At 42.5% G+C, this 16,666-nt stretch overlaps 1 protein-coding gene across 2 annotated transcripts in view; it reads right to left on the bottom strand.

Annotated features, from left to right (window-relative positions):
• Positions 1-12,375, bottom strand: part of esr2b (estrogen receptor 2b) — a 40,129-nt gene extending 27,754 nt beyond the window's left edge. For both annotated transcript variants that reach the window (XM_086183392.1, XM_086183391.1), the window contains exon 1: positions 12,128-12,375. The gene's annotated coding sequence lies outside the window, so the exon portion shown is untranslated. The remainder of the gene's footprint in view (positions 1-12,127) is intronic.
• Between the last annotated feature and the right edge of the window lie 4,291 nt (positions 12,376-16,666).

The raw sequence follows: 16,666 nt of genomic DNA, 5'->3' as shown, positions 1-16,666 counted from the left end.
ACCTCCACCAATGGAGCCATTGCCTATGTAGTTATTTCCAGCCGTGCTCTTCATGCTATTACAAGTCAAAATAAAACCAGTAAAAAAAAAAAGGACAGTCAAGCTGCTGGATCTTTAAATCCTAACAGAGTTTTAAAGAATTAATGCAAGATTTGGCCAATTTTATCAAAGTCTCAGCAGTGACACTGCAGTTTGTAGAGTTCCTCCTCCGCTGCTCTGCTCAAACTCATAATTAGAAACAGCCAACATGCCAACACATTTAAACTTGTATTTGCGCTTTTAAGACCTTGAGAAAATTAAAACAGGCTGGGCAGCCTCGGCTAAACAATACCATTAGACAAAAATACAGTATAGCAACATTTTCTGTAGTGAGAGAAGAAATAATTCACATCTGCCTCAATGAATGAAACAGCATTTTAAATTATTTGCATTTTTTTTTATACTCTGCAACCTGCAGTTTCATGGCATTTGTCTAATTTTGGTCTCGGCCAAGTCACTCATTGCTTCCCAGCTGTGCAGAGGAGAGTGTTGTGTTCAATTTATAGAATTTAGTTTGCAAAACCGCTCTTTTTTTTTGGGGGTCAAAATTTTAAAGAGATGTTGAATAAAGTGATTCTGATGAAGGATCAGAATCTTAAGCTTACGTTTACCACAAGAAGCGTAGACTGCCCAGGATTTGTTAGGACCATCAAAAAGGTTAAAATATCTGGCAATGACAAACTGCATTAATCACAGCCTGAAAATATTGGCGGGTGTTCATGAAAATATGTCTCCCGTACGTATTTTGGGTTCACACCGTTAATTGTTTTACTGCATGGACTGAAAATCCCCGAAGCCTTCATTCAGTTTGAAAAATGTCTTCTGTCCCCACAGTCCAATGTCCAAAGATCAGTTTATTGACAAAGAGAGGATCAAAGTAGCCGATTGATTTACTGTTGATTGACATTTGATAGCTTTATGTTAAAACTGATCATCTTACAGACACATTTCAAAAATATTAAATGATTACAACATAGTTATTTCATACTTAAACTCTGAAGATCATCCTAAACTCCAGAGACATTAACATTTTTAAAACTACTTCATGCATTCTTGGACGGCTGCTCTGGAAAAGAAAAGCTGAACATTCCTCCAACCACAGTTAAAAGAAACAATGCAATCAAAAACACAGGACAAAATCAAAAGCTTCACTTACGTCTTCAGGCAGCTCAGCTGACACTTAAACCATCAACAGACACAGAGCTGTTTTGTAAGAACGTCTGTGCCGGGTTTGAGCTTTGGACAGACTGGTGTTCATGGCAGCCATCCATGGTAAACCACCAGGTAAGCACCGAAGGGTCAAAGGACACAGTCTGTATTTATTTCATCCTTTATTTAAATGTGATCGTTGATGTTCTTTAACCATCAGCCCAACAGGTTCCTGGTTCTGCTGCATTCCTACTTTCTGTTGTTAACTTTCTATCATGGTAAGAAACAGGAAGTCTGGAAGATTATTTGGAAAATCATTTAATTTTGACTTTGACTATGATGTTCTTGTTATTTACTGTTGCAGACTTAAATCAGTAAATAATTAACTTATTAATTAACAATTTTGAAATAATTAAAACTAGGTCGCGACTGAAACAGGGTTTTTGGGGCTGATGCGAATGTTAGAGATTGGCCAAAGAATACAGTATTGAAAAGGGACTCACTGTACTCCTGGCATGCCACTCATATCGGCTGATATTTGTCCTTTTTTTCCCCAAGTGCATTTGTTACAACCCTGCTTTATTCAAATCCAATGTTGCTGAGATCTCTTCTTCTTTGCTCATCTTGGAGAAACAATGTGGTAAATAATAAGACGACTCATGGGCTTTTCCAAACGTGTGAAGAAATGTGACATCTCTCATTCAAAATGTTGACGCGATTTTTTTTTCTTTTTCAGATTCACAAAACTGTGACTATCATGTTAACTTGATTTCATACAGGTGAGATCAACAGCAGGAAATGCCACATCGATCCCTTATCAAACATCTGCTTTAAATCTAATATTGTGCATTCCGAATATATACAAACACTTGTACAAAGACATAATGGAGGCAGGATATTTTCCCATTTAAAAAGCAAATGTTGCTGTCAGATGATATCACAGTGAACTGAAATAAACTTCACTGGGAATTAAACAAAGCAGAAGGCCGTCCCCACTGATCCTGGATCTGCTCGACGTTCCTGCCTGTTAAAAGGACGGTTTTGGTCGCCGCTGGTGCAGGATGTGCTTGCGGATGGAGAATTGTTGGGTGTAAATTCATTGAAGGAGTGAGGTACTGGACCTGCTCTACTTGTACACTTAAGTGTCATGAGATCACTTTTAAACAATTGCAAATTACCCAAAGTGCCTTTTTTCTCAATCATGATCTATTAGAGAAAAAAAGTTTAACACGGTATAGTTTTACAAGTTTAGCATCGTATATATATTAACATACACACAAACACATTACCTGTAAAAGGCCAATATCAGCCAGGCTATCAACCACACTAGTTATCTGTTGGCTGTGTTCCGATCAGTCACTGAATGATAGTTAAGAAATCATGAATTACCGTTCAAGCAACTGTTTCTGAAAAGTAACACAGATTCATACACTGTTAACAGAATGAACCAAAAATGGTGTGAGCAATTGTTGCTGTTCTACCAGTCGTACGGTTTTATAAATATGACAAATTGGCGGTTGAAAAATCCAGATAAAATCCTGAATAATTCCTAACAGGTGAGCACCGAAACCAGGTCAACCCTGGGAATCACTGTCTGCTCTAGACACCCTTCTCCACGTTAAAAATTCATCTCCACTTTAAGGATCAGTGGGAAACGCCTAGAAACACATGTGAACTTCGAGTCTGAGGACAAACCATTGATAACTGATCAATCTACAGCTGGTTCATGATCATAGATCACTATTGACTGGTTGAAGAGACATCTCCTCTTATCGGTTGTTTGCCAAAAACAAAGCTGAATCAAGGTTAACCAGAGTCTTTTGGAGCTACACAGCAGCAGCACGACAGGTCAACGGTCTGGGTGTCACCTGCCAAGGTCAATTCCCTCTCATGTTTGAGTGTAAAAATAGAAAATAAACATTTTGGACAGGTTTCTTAAGACAAACGTGGGAAAACGCGGAACCTGTGCAAAGCAGTTTGTGCTCAGAGACGTTTATTGACACTGAGCTCAGTGTGTCGACATATTCAACTTCCTGGATGTCATTTAATGAATCCTGAGCAGCGATAAGAGTCATAAATTGGGACGAAAGCAAATCGAAGGTAAACAGTTTGAATGAAGCAGATCCTGTAACAGTCAAATTCATTCACCAGTTATCCTCCTCCATTCTACTCGCTCAGCTCATTCATTCCTCAATGTGGCAACGTCACTAAAGGTGCCTATCAAAGCTGCTTCATCCCCCCGCTTCAACCTCTCGCCACTCCAACTACTTACTGACTTAATATCACTTCTGGTATCATTGCTGTGGAATCTGTTCTGGATTGCTTTGCTGCCGCTGCTCTCCCTGCCTTTGGCTTCCACGCACACGGGAATGTACGAAGGTCCCAGAACAGAGCCATACCACCAAATTAAACTTACATCGTGGCTATTAAGTTTCTTTTCGACAAGAATGGTCCCGACTGACGTGCAGTTTTATAGCATCACAGTATGTGCGGCTCCCCTCACACTCAACCTCCGGCAAATGCTCATAGAGGGACAGGGAGGTTGTCTTTCTCGTACTCCGATGTGAACACGTGAACAACCGAGCTTTTCCTGGTTGTTTTGGGTGTCTTTGCATGTGACAGTGAAGGGAGGTAAATACTGCTTAACTAAGCTCACTGCAATTGCGATTTAGAATCTTTTACAATGAAGATGTCTTTATAATTCACATACAAAACAAAACCAAAAATGAGCTTCTCAGAGCATCCCCGTATGAGATGTCTTTAAAAGGCCCTTTCTGAATGTCACATGCCGTCACAAACGCTGGAGTGAGTGAATCTGGCCTCTACTTTTTATTTCTGACATTTTTCCATTGCATTAATATCAAGGTGCAGCAGCTTATGGATGTTTTTGTCGCTCATTATCATGATAATATTGTTATTTTATTTAGCTAATTAAAACTTTTAAATCCTGAACATGAGGTCTGGATTAGCCTGCAGGAAGACATGTAATTATGTTTCATCAATGAATGTCTCACACATCCCAGCCGGAGAGAAAGAGTGCTTCTGCTTATAATAATGGTAGGACACGAAGAGACGGCTTTGTTAGGACTTCCGAAGACAGAACACAAGGTCCAAACCTATTCATCCCCACAAGCAGGAACATCTCTGAGCTACACTAGAAAAAGTCTCTTTCAATACATTCATCTATGAGCAGTGGCTGTTCCAACAAAGCATGAGTCAGCAACAAAACACAGCGCGTTGGGTCATGACATCGGCGTGTTGCATGAAACGAGACTCAAATATGATTGGAAATATCGTCCATACCGATAGGACGTTTGCAGGCCAGAACATGAAAACAAACTTGTTTATTTCTTGGGTATAATGGAGCGTGGAGCCTCTCGCCCTCACAACAAGGCACTCCGCCAGCAGCACATACCACGGCACAAAGACCCCCAGCAAAACCATTAACCAGCCTTCATTCCTCCATTCTCTCATCCTCACAAAGCTGACAAGGAGCTGCTGCTGCTGGAGAAGGAGAGCCGCGTGAATTGAACAGGTCGACAGATTACATGGGAGCAGGAGGAGCTGGGTGAAGCTGCTTCAGGCCGAGCAGCGAGAAGCTTCACTAGAGCTGACAGGCTGATTTGAGAGTCGGAGTAATTTTATCTGTCATACTGCAAATGTCTACCAGACAGGTCTGTCTCGACTACAGTACTACTAAAAAATACAGCATTTAATCTTTCTTCAGGTCTTCCGCTGAGCAGCTTTACCTAAAACACTACAAATTAGAGAACGAAACATGATAACAGGATTCACATTTATTCTTATTTAAGGTAAACATTTATATTGAATCTGAATTAATAACTTCTTAAAGGTCACCTTTGCATCTGGGCTCACACAATCAAACCCCATACGTCACCATTTAAGAGTTATATCACACTGTATAATTCAAAATCATTTAGAAAACAACTATTATAAAAGTTGATTGTCATCGTGTGAAACGATGCGACAAAGCATGGATGCATATTTTTACAAATCGGCGTCATTATGAAGTTACTTAAGCATTATTTTGATCAGGCGATTACAATTAAAGCAGCAATCATTCACAGTTCCTGAAGATGGCTGTTAAACCCCCGGGTAACATCAGTTTCATCGTTGTAACTGCCAACCGTTAATCTCACGGGCCCAGTGCAGCAATCTGGTTCTGCCAGTCCTGGACACCTAACGCACTTGTTAAAGATCAGTAGGAAATATCTCAAAAATTGATCAGTCCATTCACAGGTTGGCCACAGGTTCCCTAGTGTAAGCTTAAAAATGACTTAAAAATAAACAAGGTTAGCTGTTAAAAAGTCTCAGCCGAACTCAAGTTAACCCATTAATCCCTGTTTGACACTTCTGGTAATCATGTGTTGCGATATTGTATCAAATTGTTGTGTTTTGAGTGTTCAACCTTAGGTATATGTGCTTATTGAGGTATGAAAAGATGCATTCACACCTCAGTTTTATTTTAAATGGGATTTCTTTTTTATATCAAGTGGGGAAAAATGGTTTGATGTTTCATTCCTCTGTTTCCATTCATTTTAGAGTCACTGAAACTGTTAAATTATATTATGTAAGAGCATGATGTCGTAAAATAGCAGTTCAGTCAAGGCCCCTCTTGTCACAAAGGAAACTTTAAGTGGAACTACGCAGGATCAGCCATTTCTTCGCTGTTTTGCGCTCACGTTTTTCTCCACAGAGCTACCCCTCCATGATAAATATTTGTTTTTAAATTAGCGTTAGCTGGTGCTGAACTGGGGGCATGTGTGTGGCCCGAAACTACCGTGACACTTTCTGACTACAAGTGTGGACAGTCACCACACAAAGTTGCATTTTCCCTATTTCAGTCCAGAACCACTAGGGGGTGTCGAGACAGTCACCAATCGACCCATAAGTGTTATAGAACGACTCTTGACCTATTTGATTACGATAAGTTAAGCTAAATCTAAAAACAAAAAAAAGCATAGTTCCTCTCGCCATACAAGAAGTTTAATTTGGCGGTGTCATGGCTCTAGGACCAGGAGGAGTTGGGGTGGAGGTGGAAAATGTAGACTGACTGGAGCTGCTTTGAATGCCATTTGCAATTACAGTAGAGGAGAATCAGCTGAACTACTGGAACATGTGGAAGAAGACAACTGGGTCACCAGCTCAGGTGGGCTGGCTTGGAAGAGCTAACCGTTAGCTACTGTAGCAGGGGTGTGAGCAGAGCTTGGCCTCTCGGCTTGCCTGAAATAGCGCAAGACTGCATTTTCTACGACTTCATAGCTCCCCACAGATTTCCAAGAGTTTCAGTCTAACCCGTGTGTATGCTTTGCCGCGGTTGTCGAAACAGCAACTTGGTCAGGAATAAGTGACTTGATCAGAAGCAATGTTTTTGCAGGGTTTGTTCGCATCACTTATGTTCATTACTTATTAGAAGAGTGACAGAACAACAAGAGAGTTTAAACACTTAGAATAGACCAGAATAGAATAGAAATTCATTGCCCACTGAGGGGCGGCACGGTGGTACAGTGGTTAGCACTGTTGCCTCACAGCAAGAGGGTTTCTGGCTCAAGTCCACTGAAGTCCCGGCTCAAGCACAGGATCTTTCTGTGTGAGTCTCCATGTTCTCCCTGTGCCTGCGTGGGTTCTCTCTGGTACTCCAGCTTCCTCCCACAGTCCAAAGACATCAAGAGGGGACGAGGCTGATTGATACTCTAAATTGACTGTGGGTATGAATGTGAGTGTGAATGGTTATTATTTGTCTCTATGTGTTGGCCCTGCGATGGACTGGTGACCTGTTCAGGGTGAACCCCGGCTGCTGGGATAGGCTCCAGCCCCCCCCCCCCCCCCCCACGACACTTAACAGGATAAGTGGAAGAAATGGATGGATGGATGTCCACCTCGGTGGAAATTTGTCTTTGCTGCACTACATGAAACATAGTAAAAACAGGCAAGGACACGGCCCCATTTGACCTTAAAAACAATTCATATCTGTTGCTTAGAACTTAGTCACTTTACTGAGATCTATAACAATCTCTTTAGTCTTCAGGAGTGTGACAAGGATCAACTGGCAAGCAAGATTTTTTCAGTCAACGAGTAATTATGTAATTGAGCAACCCTATTAGGAATAAAACATCCTGTGGAGAGGAAGAATGATAAACTCAATCATATCACCTGGCTTGGAGCCATTTATCCATTAGATCTGGTGCTACTGATCTACAGCACCCAGCTGAGTACCACACCAGTTGTGTTAAGATAAGATAACGCCCGCTACAGGGACATTTCTGGGACTATCGAGGAGTTATCAGGTTTAAACACAACCATATCTGGCCTCCATAGTGTCCCAGAAACCCACCATGAAATTGAAAATATCTAATGAACCTAACAGCCCCTCCCATAATCAGCAGTGTGACAGCTGATTATCGCACCAACACAGCCGTGATTTCATCACCAGTCTACAGTGATGATCCTTACTTCGTAATTCTTTCACTCAGTACATTCTGAGTCCAATTACAGAGGACGGTTTGCAATATTCAGGAATCAGTGTAGAGTTGGGTTGTCAATCGGTACCTAATTTTGGTACATGAAGGCATCATGGTGACTGTAAGAGAAAGGGGGGAAACTGAGAGCTAGACTTCCCGATTTGTCCTGAATGCATCACAGTGTGAGAGTGTGATTACATCATGCCCCACCATGGCTTCAACAGACTAGTTAGTGAGTAGAAAACAGCCTAACTAAACCTAACTTGCAGAAGCACTTGCTGAAATACCAGATATATTCATAATTCAACGAATGCACGGTAGCCTCAAAGCTAACGGACCCTGTGGTACTGTTAACTAGCTGGCACAGTGGCACATTAACTGCCACTAGTGTTACGGATGAGGATGACCCCTGAAGACGACTACAACACCAAATTCACCTTTACAGGTAATTAGTATGATGTTTTACTTGTTTTTAGGTACAAGTTTGTCACTGTCTTAGCTGATGTTAAATTGGTGTTTTACTGTACAACGAATGTTAGCACCATCATCACCTTGTCATGAGTCTGTAGTGTCTTTTGCATACTCTTGCTTTGACAGACAGGTCGGCTGTCCACTGTCAGCCTGACATAGAGCTGCAACAGTCCATCCCACCAGAGAAAAAACAAAAAGAAAAAAGATAGAGATGTCTGCAAACCCAGATGAAACCAAAATAAGTTTGAAACTAGACCATGGTTCTCCTGAAAAGTCTCACGCTCAACATGAGAGAATCTGACTTCATATAGGACCTAAAAAAATAGCGCAGGTACGCGAACTAAAACCCCAAAGCGAGTTTTATAGTAAGTCGTTGTCTGAAAGTCAGAGAGGTTTTTGAATGGCTTTTCATTTAAATACCTGTTATGACATCTGTAGTTAAGTAAGTTTGTCAGTAAATACAGCGCATGTAAAATTTAAAACGTACATGAATCTTACAAATGGCTGACTTCAAACGTCTTTATGCCATAAATAGAAGTGCAAAGCTCGTCATGCGTCCGTGACGTAGTTGATGCACAGCCGGACGACAGCTTTGTACCTCTGAAGAGTGCATCTACACGTATAAGTAGTGTTCATATAAAGATGAGCTAGCTGAACACAACATGTCAGCATTCTAAACTTTTGTTCCTCAGTGTTTATTTTGGGAATATTTGAATAGCCAGTGTAACACTCCCATATAAGAGGAGAAGCAAACACTGTTGCACAGAGGGTTGAAAATGGATGTTGCAGCTTGAGGGAGGAGATGGAGGAGCTCTGCATCGACAGAGATAGAACATGAATATAAGATGTTCAGATTGTTAGGTGCCCCAGATGACGGAAAGCTATATTTTCAACTCTACTTTGACATTTTCAGGGAATTATGTAGAGTATTGCAATATCTATTGTTTCATATTGCAGCATGTCGTGATAAAATTGAGTAGCATGACCTGTGTGCCGTGACATATAATGTACCACGAGGCCCTTGCAAATACTCAGCCTTGCCTACGAAGAGGTGAATGATAAGTGTTAGAAGGAGAAACCCGAGTTTGCAGTCCAGAGGGATTAGAGAGCGTTAAATCTCCAGGATTCCAGGACATTGATGAACAAAACCGGCTTCAGTAGATTTCGGTTCTGTCCCAGATATCAACGTCTAAACCTGAAATGTTTAAATTTCATCTCTTCTCTGAGAGCGGTGGACCTGCCAAATGAGCCGACCGCTCCAGACATCAGCCTGTTGCTCAATGTTCCTGCTTGTTCATAAGAAAGGTTCTCGTCGCCGCTGTTGAGTGTGAATTAATTGAAGGAGTGTGGTGCTGGACCTGCTCTACTTGCAAAGTGTCATGAGAAAACTTTTGGAGTGATGTGCTGCTAAACAGATCAAATTAACTTGACTACTACAAGTGCAGCGCGCTCACTCACTGCTGTCGCGCCTTGCTTGGAAACACCCAAAATCTGCAGCAGTGAAACAAACGCACAGCGCTCCCTTTCATCATTGTACAGCGCTGTTTTAGTTACACTCTGTACTTTGGCGTCTCGCATGATGGATGACCTGTAGGTTAGCGTGGGGTGAGTTGTTGAGCAGCGTGACCTTGACGGGTTTTCGGCGCCGGCCGGTGGAATGCTGAGCGAAACTCAGAGATCGGAAGGGGATGTGCTTGGAGTCAAAATTCTTATTTCTGGTAACTCCAGGACTTCCCTCCATCCTCCCTCACACACACACACACACACACACACACACTCCACTCCACTCCCCCGCAGCTCAGTTATTCACGGTTGGAAAAGGAATCTGGGATTTGCAGCAACAGGCGGATTATTATTACACTGTGAGTGGTCTCAAGGCTGTGGAGAGGAGGTTGCCAGGCTTACATCCTCACTGGTTTCCAACGCACAGCCGGAGGAAGAGGAGCAAAAAGGGACGCGATAAATTAATAAATGAGGCCGTCAAAAGATTGAACCGCTTCATCCAAACCTGCTCCATAAACCGGATGATCCATATCTGAACATTTAGTTTATGAAGACAAAGAAGAGAAGCAATAAAACAAAGTCCTAATGAAATACATCAACGACACCAGGAGTCCTTGCAAGAATCATTTAGCGATGATGGAAAATTTTGGTAAAAGTACCATCCATCGTCATCTTCCGCTTATTCCTACACATTAAGGGTCGCAGGAGGGCTGGAGCCTATCCCAGTGTCAACGAGCGAGAGGCGGGGTTCACCCTGGACAGGTCGCCAGTCCATCGCAGGGCCAACATAGAGAGACGAACAACCATTCACACTCACATTCACACCTACAGTCAATTTAGAGAATCCAATCAGCCTAGTCCCCAATTGCATGTTTTTGGAAGGTGGGAGGAAGCCGGAGTACCCAGAGAGAACCCACGCAGACACGGGGAGAACACACGCAAACTCCATGGTAAAAGTACCAATAAAGCAATAAAAAAAAAAAAACATCTAGCATAAAAATCATATTTGAGAACATTAGCGGCAAAATTTAGTTAAAATAATCTAGTGTAAAGTATTTGTTAGCTGCACCTGGCATACAGAATGACATATATCTTAGCATGTTGCAACTATAGCAGGAAGTTTGATCAACTTCATTTTAACACCAGTTTACAAAAAGATGAAGCCATCATTGATATCCATCTAAGATTCTTCATTTCTGACAGAACAGGTTACAGTGCTTTTAAGCTGAGGAACGTTCTGCCTCCATTAAAGATCTTTCTGTTATGGAGTTTTGTGTCAACATTTGAGAGATATATCAAAAGAAGACTTGCTGATTTTCCTCTCCTTCACATTGGTTGGTATATCAGCCCCAAAGACCCTGCATCAGTCAGACTACTGAAAAAAGACTTCCAGTATTTCCTTCTGAGGGAGTTGAAAGTATTAAGTAGCAGAAAATTGAAATATTCAAGTACAAATACCTCAAAATTACATTTAGTTACTTTCCACCGCTGACTGTAAGGGATGCAGTATTTTGAGAGTGAAACTGGATGGACCGGTGTCATGTGTCTGGGTCAGATGATGAAACCGTGGTCTTCGTTCAGGCTGACTTAAGTGGCCTTTTACTGCAAAACCAGGTATGAACCCAAAGCATTTGTTATTCAGTCTCTAAAGAAATCACTAGGATGACGATGCTGTCATCAGACGTGTCCAGACGCTTCATTTCAAAGTGAGAAAACAGTGGAAATTTAAAATGTTTGATTATAAAGATTAAAAAATACTGGACAAATGTGTCCAATGAGAGCTCATTTGTTGGCAGCAAAATGTTTAAATAACTCAGTGGGGGGGGGGGGGGGGGGCGATATGTGAGCGATTCCAGGGCTGCAGGTTTTCCTTCCTTGTGAGGATGAAGATTTGCAGCATCAAGAAGGAAGCAGAGCCCAAGTGTTAAAAGGTCAAGTAGGCTTGAGATTATATCAACATTTCTCAATCAATTAGGTGTGACACTGCTGTCCTGGTGAGGATCAGGAGGGTTTGACCAAAGCTGATCTGAACCTGATTAGAAAAGAAACTAAAAAAAAAAACCAACCACACCTTCTGCTGTCTCTCTGTACAAGTGGACAAGTGTTTGTCTTAAACCAAATACATTAATATTTGTTACATCTTTCCCAGCATCATTCCTCATATTCCCTTATAATTATGGTTTTATTAAACTGTTGAGCTCTAATCCCACCCGACTCACAGGGAAATCCTATTTCTAAGTTATACTACATTTATTAACAGAAAGTAACTGGACAATAATAATGGCAGTTCACGTTTTAATTTTAGAAATAAAGTTGTAACTTTTGGGCCTTTAAGACTAATGACAGCATCTTAGTTCGACAGTCTAGACCTTCTTTGCAGGTCCAGTGCGGCGCTGCACCTGTTTTACCCCGTAGACAAACTATCCTCCGCGCCTCTTCACGGACAAGTGACAAAACAGAAAATAATATTAAAGGTCACAAACCTGCAGGTCGTCCAAACGGGGATCAGAGGAAACGATCTGCTGCCGCAGCTGGACTTTCGGGTTTCAGCGGCTCTTTCGGCCCCGTGAAAACCGGGACGCGTCAAAGTGAAACTACCAATGCGCATCACATGAAGCGGAGCGGCACTTATTCCTCCGCGATAGTCCTCCAAGAAACTTCTTCATTCCTGACATGTCATTAATATTCCCCTTCATCCTCTCTGGCTCCTCAATGTGGCAGGTTTAAGGTTTGTCCGATGCAGTGACGTCACAGACCCCGCCTGGTTGGAGAGCAGAGGGAGGAAGAGGGGGAGGCTCACCGACTTCCACTCGCGGCCAATGAAAACACGCTGTTCTGATGCATTAGTTGACGTTTTCTGACGTTGAGTCGTGTCAAACCGAGGCCGCCCATCTGAACCTGGCTCGTGTTGTCAGTTAATGATTAAAAGAATCAAAACACTCGCAGGCCAAAAGGGCTTGCAAGCACAATAATTATCCACCGAGAAAATATTTATTGAAGGGGGGAAAAAGAAAATAGCTCACAGACCTGACAGGTGAAAAAAAAACTCCCTGTTTTTCCACCAATAACCTTTCTCTTCTTATCCCAGAATGGAATAACCAAAAAAGAAATGACAATAACATGAAAAGTCAAAGACCAAGTAAACTAAAAAAAAAAGCCCTCAGAGAGCGTGTGCCCCCTCCAAGGTGAACCCTCAGACCCTATTAAGAGCTGCAGGCTGCAGCGGTCATATGTCCCATGAAGGAGCAGGCTTAGGCAGCTCCACCACTTCCTGCTTCCACTAGGTGGAGCTAAAGAACACACACTTATCATAATGTTGCTGTACATCAGGGGAAGACATCCATCCATCCATCCATTGTCTTCCACTTATTCCTGTTAAGGGTCATGGGGGGTGGAGCCTATCCCAGTGTCTTTCGGGCGAGAGGCGAGATTCACCCTGGACAGGTCGCCAGTCCATGGCTGGGCCAACACATTTAGACAGACAACCATTCACACTCACAGCCACACCTACAGGGCTCGAACCCGAAACCTTCTTGCTGTGAGGCGACAGTGCTAACCACTGTGCCGCCCCAGGTCAAGACAACAGAGCATTTTTTTTTTTCTTCCATCAGGTTTACTTCTTGTGACCACTCGGTGTCGCTGTGAATGTGACTTAAATTTGGCTTCTAGATGTCTTCAGGCGGCAGCATGGTGGTGTTGGCCCTGCGATGGACTGGCAACCTGTCCAGGGTGAACCCCGCCTCTCGCCCGTAGCCACTGAGATAGGCACCAGCGACCCTTAATAGGAATAAGCGGAAGATAATGGATGGATGTCTTCAGGCTCTGACTATTTTCCAACTTTTTGCTGACTTTTTGCAATGAAAATGAAGGCAAAGGTTGGCTGAAATTTTGTATTTTCTGCGGTCGCAGCATTGTGATTTTCTGGAAATTCTCCTCTCAGGAGAGAAAACGTAGATACGAGCATTAATGTGACGTATTGGTGGGACTATCTTAATGTGAAAGCTCTGGGAACCCCACATCCTCAAATGCCGTTTTGCCATCAAAATACTGTAAGTCGAATTTCAGTTATAAGCAAAGCTACCATAAAAGCAAGCAAACAAACAGTTAACTTTGCCTGAACTGTGAGTCTCTGACCAATGACAAGCTAACACTTCTGTGTGACTGTGAATGAGTGACAAAATTGTAGACTTCTGCTGTAAAGGTAGAGACGGCTATATTAAGTCCATTTAGTGTTCTAACAGGTAATAATAGTTACAATATGGTGAAAGAGAAATCTGATGTTTTCTGCTTTAAACAGGCATTTTAATTCTTGTAGCAGTGACTGTTTTCCACTCCCGTAGGTGTGGTTTTGAGTATGATACGCTGGACTCCTGCCTCAGGTGGAGGGGTTTAAGTATCTCGGGGTCTTGTTCACGAGTGAGCGTAGAATGGAGCGGGAGATTGACCGGCAGTTGCTAAACCGGTCTCTTGTGGTAAAGAGGGAGCTTAGCCAAAATGCGAGGCTCTCGATTTACCGGTCAATCCACATTCCAGCCCTCACCTGTGGTCATGAGCTTTGGGTAATGACCGAAAGAACAAGATGGCAAATACAAGCGTCCGAAATGAGTTTCCTCCTCAGGGTGGCTGGGCTCTCCCTTGGAGACAGGGTGAGAAGCCCAGTCATTCAGGAGGGACTCAGAGTAGAGCCGCTGCTCCTCCATGTTGAGAGTCAGTTGAGGTGGTTCAGGTATCTAGTGAGGATGCCTCCTGGACAACTCCCTCAGGAGGTCTTCCAGGCATGCCTGACCAGGAGGAGGCCTCGGGGCCAACCCAGGACATGCTGGAGGGATTATATCTGTTGGCTGGCGTGGGAATGCCTCGGGATTCCCCCGCATGAGCTGGTGGAAGTGCGACCCAGACCAACTGGATAAGCAGAAGAAGACGACGACAACGACATTGCACTCCATCTCTGTTCTACGCCATATAAAACTCGCTGTTTTGTGCAATCTTGATGACCAACAACCTCATCTGGCAGATGTATCATTGGCTGGCGAGTGGTGGTTTACTAGGCTAGCTCTCTTCTAGCCCTGAACAGCTCTTGCAAAGCATACACTTAGAGTCCAGGCAGGTAAAGTCATTATTGTGTAGTCTAGTCTTACCATAGTGACTCTACCCATCATCTATACCACTCACACTGCAAACGAGGGAGGCTAGGGGCGTGCACCAGTCCATCAGGGCCGACATATAGAGACACACAGTCATACCTACAGTCAATTAATCCAACGAGTATGTTTTTGGTTTACGGAGGACTCTGGAGAGAAAGCGCCCAGGCAGGGAGAACATTCAAACTCCACACAAAAAGGTCAGCTGGCAGGTTTAAACCCAGAACCTTCTGCACCACCATCACAACTCTTGTGTACCTCTTCTGTTTAAATATTAGCTCTGTCTGAATGTTGAGGCCGGTCAATAATAAACCTTTAGAGTTTGATATTTCAGTGTGTTGCATTTAATGAGTTGCAATGAGTACAGTTTTTCAGTTCTCTCTTGATAGTATGTCTCTCTACTTATCTTGGTGCTAGAAGGTCAACCTGTTTTATTCAGCAGCCTCCTACTGAGACTTCATTTTTAAATTCAGGTTTCTGGCCTTTGAGAAAGTGATTCAGCCCTCTATGTGTCACGCAGCTGGGGAAACTTAAAGCCGTACACTTATGTCTGAAAGTATGAAATCTGATCTATGAGTTGCAAAGCTTGTTTTACAATTTCAAGGGCCAAAGGGTGAATCTGACTGATTTACCTCTTAGAAAGTCAAATGATGTCCAGTGACAATGGAGGGCAGCCAACACAAGCAGTAAATCCTCGGTAAACCAGAACCAGAGGGAGGTTTTGTCTGTTTGTCCGTCTGTTTTTATGATTTGACAAAAACTATTCTGCAAAGTTTAGTCGAAGGGTGGAGGACGAGGCGAAGTAGAGCCAATTATGGTTTGGGGCAGTTCCTTTCTGTTATTTTCACTATCTTAGATTAACAATATGATTACTTTATTGCATGTTTTTACACTGTATGACACTTCAAAAGCAGGAGATGATGATGATGATGTATTTGCCATAAATATGATCTTTTCTTTATCTTTAACAGACTGTTGCTGCAGATGACGCGGACTGTTGAGCTGCATACGTTAACTGTGCTCGTGATGATGTCACAGGAATTTCTTTAATTCAGTGCCGACATTTAGTCGCTAAAAACGATGATCGGTCCAAAAAAATTGTGCGACACATTGGATAAATCTCGTGACAATTAGAAAGTAGCTTTATGGAAAAATTGTTATCAGTCACATGATTTCAACAATAAGAACTTTTCAAGATGTTTTATATGAGAAAAGACCCATCATTTATTATTCTTCAATCAGTCTCCCTCAAGGGTTTTAGTGTCTGATTTCTACTGCAAATCTGACACATTTTTTCATTGTTTTCCATGAGAGGAATATTAAAGGGATACACCAGTTTTTTGGGAATTGCTCTGATTGTCCATCCACCCTAAACCAGACAAGAGGATCGATCCCCTTCCGTCACCTGGGCTGCATTAGGGAGCTGAAACCCACAGAGACCAGCTAACTGTTAGCTGGTTTAGCACAATGAATAGAGATAAAATGTCATCAAATAGACCTGGTTCAGGATCTTTGTTTGTCCAAAAGTATTCCTCCTCATCCGCTTTTATAAAGTCAGCCATGATTAGTTGCAGAAGTTGCTCTTTTAGTTGTCAACAAGCTTTTGGTTTGTTTGGCCAAAGTTAAAATGGTGCTTTTAAGGTGCTGGAGCAAATCATTGCTCCCAGCCAGGAAAGTAGTTCCGGCTGTGTCTCTGTTTTTAAATTTATTGTATATTGTGTCATGCTGAAGGTTTTACACAACCTTCAGTATGATTCATACCAGCAAAAACAGTTTGGAGCACAGAGGAGAGAGGAATCTATCTTATTGTCTGGCTCTGGAAAAGATGGACATTAAGAGGGTTTCTCCAAAAGTTTGTGTCTCTTTAAAAGATAGAAAAAT

This window comes from Aulostomus chinensis, chromosome 17, assembly GCF_037954235.1.
Source record: "Aulostomus chinensis isolate RoL2024-O1b breed Wild chromosome 17, RoL_Achi_v1.0, whole genome shotgun sequence".
Lineage (NCBI taxonomy): Eukaryota > Metazoa > Chordata > Actinopteri > Syngnathiformes > Aulostomidae > Aulostomus > Aulostomus chinensis.
The sequence above is the reverse complement of the archived record's forward strand: the minus strand, read 5'-3'. Positions and strand labels throughout refer to the sequence as shown.